At 33.3% G+C, this 6000-nt stretch overlaps 1 long non-coding RNA gene across 1 annotated transcript; it reads right to left on the bottom strand.

Annotated features, from left to right (window-relative positions):
• Window positions 1-3219: 3219 nt before the first annotated feature.
• On the bottom strand, window positions 3220-4074 carry LOC114402278. The gene is made up of 2 exons (XR_003664404.1): window positions 3742-4074; window positions 3220-3669 (listed from the first exon to the last, which is right to left on the bottom strand). It is a non-coding gene; the product is annotated as an uncharacterized LOC114402278 (long non-coding RNA).
• Between the last annotated feature and the right edge of the window lie 1926 nt (window positions 4075-6000).

Raw genomic sequence — 6000 nt, 5'->3', positions numbered from 1 at the left:
TTACAATTCAGTAGTAGGAAACAAATTCTAGAGGCTATCTAGACCTTTGCTGTAATTTCTAAGAAGAATCTGGAGATTAAAAAAAATGACAAGAAGAGGGTCATTGCAATCTGTAAACAAAAGGGTTATCCCTTCTACTTACGGGTGAGCAAGTCCATTCAAGCCACTTATTGGAAGGTAGTGACATTCAAAGAAGACCATTGTTGCTTTAGAACTGCCACAAATAGTTGGGCTACACCTGAGTGGGTTGCAAAAAGGTTGATGTCATTATTAATGCTTAGTCCCGACATGAAGCTAAAAGCCTTAGTTGCTTATGCTGTAGAAAAGTCGGGATTCAGATTGAGTATGGATCAGGCATACAGAACAAAGGTTAAGGCAATGGAAAAGATTGAAGGTGCAACCAGAGATTAGTATAAACATTTAAGAAGTTATGTTGCAGAGCTAATAGAAAAAAACAAAGAACAACACTGTGAAGATCAAATGTGACTTAACTCCTCATGGTCCTGTGTTTGAATGTATGTATGTCTGCCTAGAGGCTTGTAAGAGTGCATTTGTAACAACTTGTAGGCCTTTGATTGGTTTGGATGGGTGCTTTCTGAAAGGAGACTTTGGTGGGCAATTGTTGTCTGCAGTAGGTAAAGATGAAAACAATCAAATGTTTCCTCTTGCTTATGCTGTAGTGGAATCTAAAAATTATTCATCTTGGAAGTGGTTTATTGATCTCTTGATAGCTGACTTAGATGGTATTTAGGAAGGATTTTGGGCTTTCATTTTTGACCAACAAAAGGTAAATATTTATTTTATTGGAAGTGGTTTCAAATTGGGGCTTTCATTTAATTTATGCACTATTTTTTCAGGGGTTGGTTGAGATCATCAAGGAGCTTGGCGAAGACGAGGAACATCGACTGTGTGTCAAACATTTGTATGGTAATTGGATGAAGAAGTATCCGGGAGCACACATGAAAAAGTTGATGTGGATGGCAGCTCAAGCAACAATTACCCCCGATTGGGAAAAGGCCATGGTGTAGATTAAAAGTTATGATGTAGAAGCTTGGAAGGATTTGGAAAGGTGAAACCCTGCTGCTTGGACAAGATCTACCTTTAAGGTAAACACAAAATGTGATTTGCAAGTGAATAACATGTGTGAGGCATTCAACAATGTAATAATGGAGTACAAAGATAAACCAATTATTACTCTACTTGAGGGAATCTGATTTTACATAAGGTCCAAAATTGTGAAGCTGAGGACTATCCTCATGAGGTATGAGGGTTCAATCTGTCCCAAAATTTAGCAAATCATTGAAAAAAATAAAAAAGCATGTGAAACATGGTGGGCACATTGGTGTGGTGATGCTGATTTATCTTTGTTTGAGGTGTCAAAGGGCATGGAAAAATTTGTTGTGAATCTTAAAAAACAGAAATGTTCTTGTAGAAAGTGGGAGCTAACTGGATCAATGGTGCTGAACCAAAACTTTGTGTTAATTCTTATTACAAGTGTTGTTTTCTATAATTCCATTCAGTCACCTTCTTATTGTTTTGTAATACTTGTTTTGAATTGAATATGTTTACTTTTTGCATTTGGCAGGAAATCTACTGTGCTAACGACGTATTCATTTATTGTGTACCCATGTAATGAAGCCAACTTATGGCCTCCTTTACAAACACCAGTGATGCTTCCACCAGTGATGAGGAGAGCTCCTGGACGACCAAAGAAAGCAAGGAACAAGAAAAATGATGAGTTTACCAAGAGGTCCAACTTGGCAAGACAAGCAAAATCAGTAGTTTGTAAAAAATGTCGCAAAATTGGTCACAACAAAAGGACATGTAAAGGAAAGACATCTGCAGATAGGAGCATTCCAAAAGGGGGCAATAAGGTAATTTGCCTTTAATAACTGTTTTACATTTCATTTACCACAGTTTCTTACCTTCACCATTCTTATAATATTTGTGTTAAATATTGACAGAACTTGAAGAGACAAGCACCATGTCCCACCCCTGTTGTAACGAAGAAACAAAAGAATGCTTTCACCACAAGTCAGACCACATCTGTAGCACATCAAGGAGGTGACATCACCAATGAAACACAACAATCACGAATCAGCTAAGGGAGCAGACTAGGAGTGCTTGGGCACAACAATGTTATAGCTAGCTTGTTTTCATTTTGTTTAGCCTATTTTCATTTTGGAACTTGGTTTTGTGTCTATGTTCAATGAGGAGGCTTTGTAATGCACTCATTAAGTTTTTAGCATTTGTTGTAATTAAAGTCTGAACAATATCAAACAATTATGACCTCATCTATAAATGTAGTCAAGACAAATCTCTGAAGTTTATTACAATGTTATATCTGGCTTGTTTTCATTTTGTTTACCCCATTTTCATTTTGGAACTTGCTTTTCAATCTATGTTCATTAAGGAGGCTTTGTAATGCAGTCATTAAGTTTTTAGCATTTGCTCTAATTAAAGTTTGAACAATATCAAACAATTATGAGCTCATCTACAAATGTAGTCAACACAAATCTCTGAAGTTTATTACACTATTATAGCTGCCTTGTTTTTTGCAATATGGTGATACTACAAATCTCGTGGGATATTACAAATCTAACAGTTTAGTGAGATTTGTGATGAAGCTCCAAAAATAATCATCATTGTAATTCATTTTGTTCATGTTTCCTAGTTAAGGAATGAGTCTACACTCTACAAGCTTATGTTAAGAACCACATTTTTTGTTAACTAGAATTCATCCCTCTCGGTACACACCTGAGGATTTGGATTGGTTTGCGGATGAGCGACTAGCGCGAAAGCGCATCCCTTTTCTTGCTTCATAAGAATTTCTAATTCCTAAGCTACCCTTCCTCTTGATCTTAGGTGCGAAGAGAAAGATCTCTTTTTTATGACTTCCACTTATCTATCGATCCCGGCCCGGAAAAGTGACCGACAACCATCATTGCTTATGAAGAATGCTAAACCAATATTAACAACTTTGGTTCCTATTTAACACCATCACTGAAACTCAAGTCACAAGACTTAATTTCACAACATTCACAAGACGTCATTGCAGATTGAGGAATATTTCAGTCACAACCAAACACATGAAAACCTTGACACAAGCTTAAATTCTCAAAATAGAGTGGCTAAACAAACTTAGTTATATTTCAGTCAAAACATATTTCAAAGCTGAATATAAAATTAATACCAAATTTGAACACCCATAAAATCTTCTGTCATTAACATAGCCATTGAACAATTCAACAATTACAATCTACAGATTACAAAAAACCAAATTATCACCATTACTTTCTTCCTAAATAAACAACATAATGGTGCCAAATTACTACCATTTGCAGAGACCCAGCAAAAAAAAGACCAACAGCCAATTACATTCCCCTGCTACTACATTGTCAAATTACATTCTCCTACTACATTATGAAATCACATTCCTCTGCTACATAATAAAAACAATAACAACCAAACACAGACCCAAGAAAAAACCAATACAATCCCTAAAAATTTTCCCTTCATCTTCATGTCACTCATCTTGGTTAGCAAATCCTTTTCCCTCAATTTCAATTCATCAACCTTCTTCATCAATGTTACAGTGATCTTCTTTTGACAAATGTTGGCAACTGGATCGTGCCACTCAAAATAGTTACACCCTTTCCTACCTATAACCTACATGCCCAAAATAACAAAAAAGAATCAACAAATAAACTATAACATCTGACCTACCAAATTATTCCTTACCTTGTATAGACCACAACCATAAAAATGCTTCCCTGGATTATCCTCGGTCCACGATGTCACCAGTGGAGCCTCTACGTTACACAAACACACCACGCGACTTCGGGCCTCTGAGGTGTACGATGAGGAACTCCTTTCCATGCTGAGGTTTACGAACGACACCCAAACACTGGGTTTTAGGGACGACACCAAAACCTTCACCAGGACGACGACGCAGCGATGCCGACCACCCAGCCACGAACAACTCTAGGTTGCTGCTTCGATGACCACGAGGACGAAATCGCTGCAGACAGTTTTAGGGTTAGGGATTTCTCAAGTTGTGGCTTTTAGGGTTTCCTTCACCGTAAAAAAAAAATTTACCACTGCGGGTTAAAAATCGTCAATTGTTTCAATGACCTACCAAACATTGACACGTGATAGTCAACATCACTGTCTAACGGTCAACGTCTAATTGTGACATGTGGGACCAACATTGTAAGATTTTATCAAATAGGAAGACGAAATTCATGAATTAAAAAACTGGGAGACCAAATTTAAAATTAGAAATAAAGTGGGATCAATTTTACAATTTTGCCATTCTTAGACGTAAATCCAAGCAAGATGCACCATTGTTCATTAATTTGCTACTTGGCTGAAATAATACCGTCTTACTTGGCCTATAGTGTGCCTAATGCAGAATTTAATAATTAAGTGGAAAATCGGTTTCCCCACCCAACTGCAAATCTTCAACCGTTATATATCAAGCAATCACAATGTCTTACAACAACGGGCAGCACAAGTACAAGAACTAAAGTGACGTATGTGTCTTAAGTTATTTAATATTTAAATTCTGATGTCGAATATGGATTACACCATATTAAGAAGAAAATATTAGCTTAATATAGGTTTATGATTCTCATGAAAATGAGTCAAATCGTCTCTGACAAAGTAAATATTTCGTATTAACATGACTTCTGGGTCGTGTTAGCTTTTGGGCAAGTTAGACAGAGATCTTAGGCCTCATATTTTTTTCAACTATTAGTATATACTTTATATAACTCATAATAATTATTGTTTTTGGCATTAATTATTATTCATAGTAGATTTAGTCTTAGTATATTTTTTTAAAAGAATTTATCCTTAGTATCATATAAATGATTGTAAATTCAATTAAAATAACTATCATAATTGATTAATACTTATTCGTGTAAGATAATATTGTCATTATTTCAATACCAAAATTAATTGAGAAAACCAAAAGCTATTTTAATGTACCTATAAAATTGGAATCGATTGAATACAATTAATTTTATTTGTTTCCAGTTTTGTAAAATCATTGTGCAAATAAAAGCTTTTTTTTATTTTCTTATTTTTGTTTACTTTGAAAAGTTATTTCATTTAAATACTTTATTATTTCCTTTTATTTTATTATATTATATGTTTTTCGTGATAGAGAATTTCAAATAAAAATTATAAATTTGATTTTAAAAAATAAAGAAAAAGTTAAAAAAATTGATTCAATCTTAATAAATTTGTTACTATTTGTAAAAAGATACAAAATTAGTTCAATCGATGAAAAAATGATAAATCAATTACATCTAAATAATATTAAATATACTGGTATTGCTACAGAATTTGTAAAATTAGAATATTAGTATAATAAATAATAATATATATTATATTTGTATAAAAAAAATTGTCCAAGTCGCAAATTTTTTAGACACGGCCGTGGAAGTCATTGCTCAATAAGCTCAGAATGCAACAAGGTTTTGCCGACACTCAAAGTAAACAGTACCACACGACATGTGTTAATGCTCAAAACAGATAAGGGCATAAGCCAGAACCACATATCTTGCACCACACAAATTTCACTGATATTTCTTTCACAGAATCTCTCCCACCTCACTTGGTCCACCTCTGAATCCTAATTGCTTTTTTTTAAAAAAAAAATTAAAAAAAAAAATATATATATATTCATCTTATGTGTTGAAAGTCCTTACCAAGATTTACTTCTTTTAATTTTTAAATTTATTCTTTTTCCTGATAGTAACTAAGTTTTTAGTCCTATAAGTAAATTTTTTAATTCTTTTACATTTTAATCCTTAAAAGAATAATATTATTAAATTTTTTTAACTTTTAACAACAAATATCTATTTTTTAATAATTAAAATGTAAACTAAAAAATTCATTTAAGAATTAAAAAAGATAAATTTAAAAACTATAACAAGTAAATAAATAATTAAATATAAAATTTATTATTATTTGAAAGATACACTTTTATAC

The sequence above is a fragment of the Glycine soja genome, chromosome 20 (assembly GCF_004193775.1).
Source record: "Glycine soja cultivar W05 chromosome 20, ASM419377v2, whole genome shotgun sequence".
Classification (NCBI taxonomy): domain Eukaryota; kingdom Viridiplantae; phylum Streptophyta; class Magnoliopsida; order Fabales; family Fabaceae; genus Glycine; species Glycine soja.
Note: the sequence above shows the minus strand (reverse complement) of the source record. Positions and strands in the feature narration are given on the sequence as shown.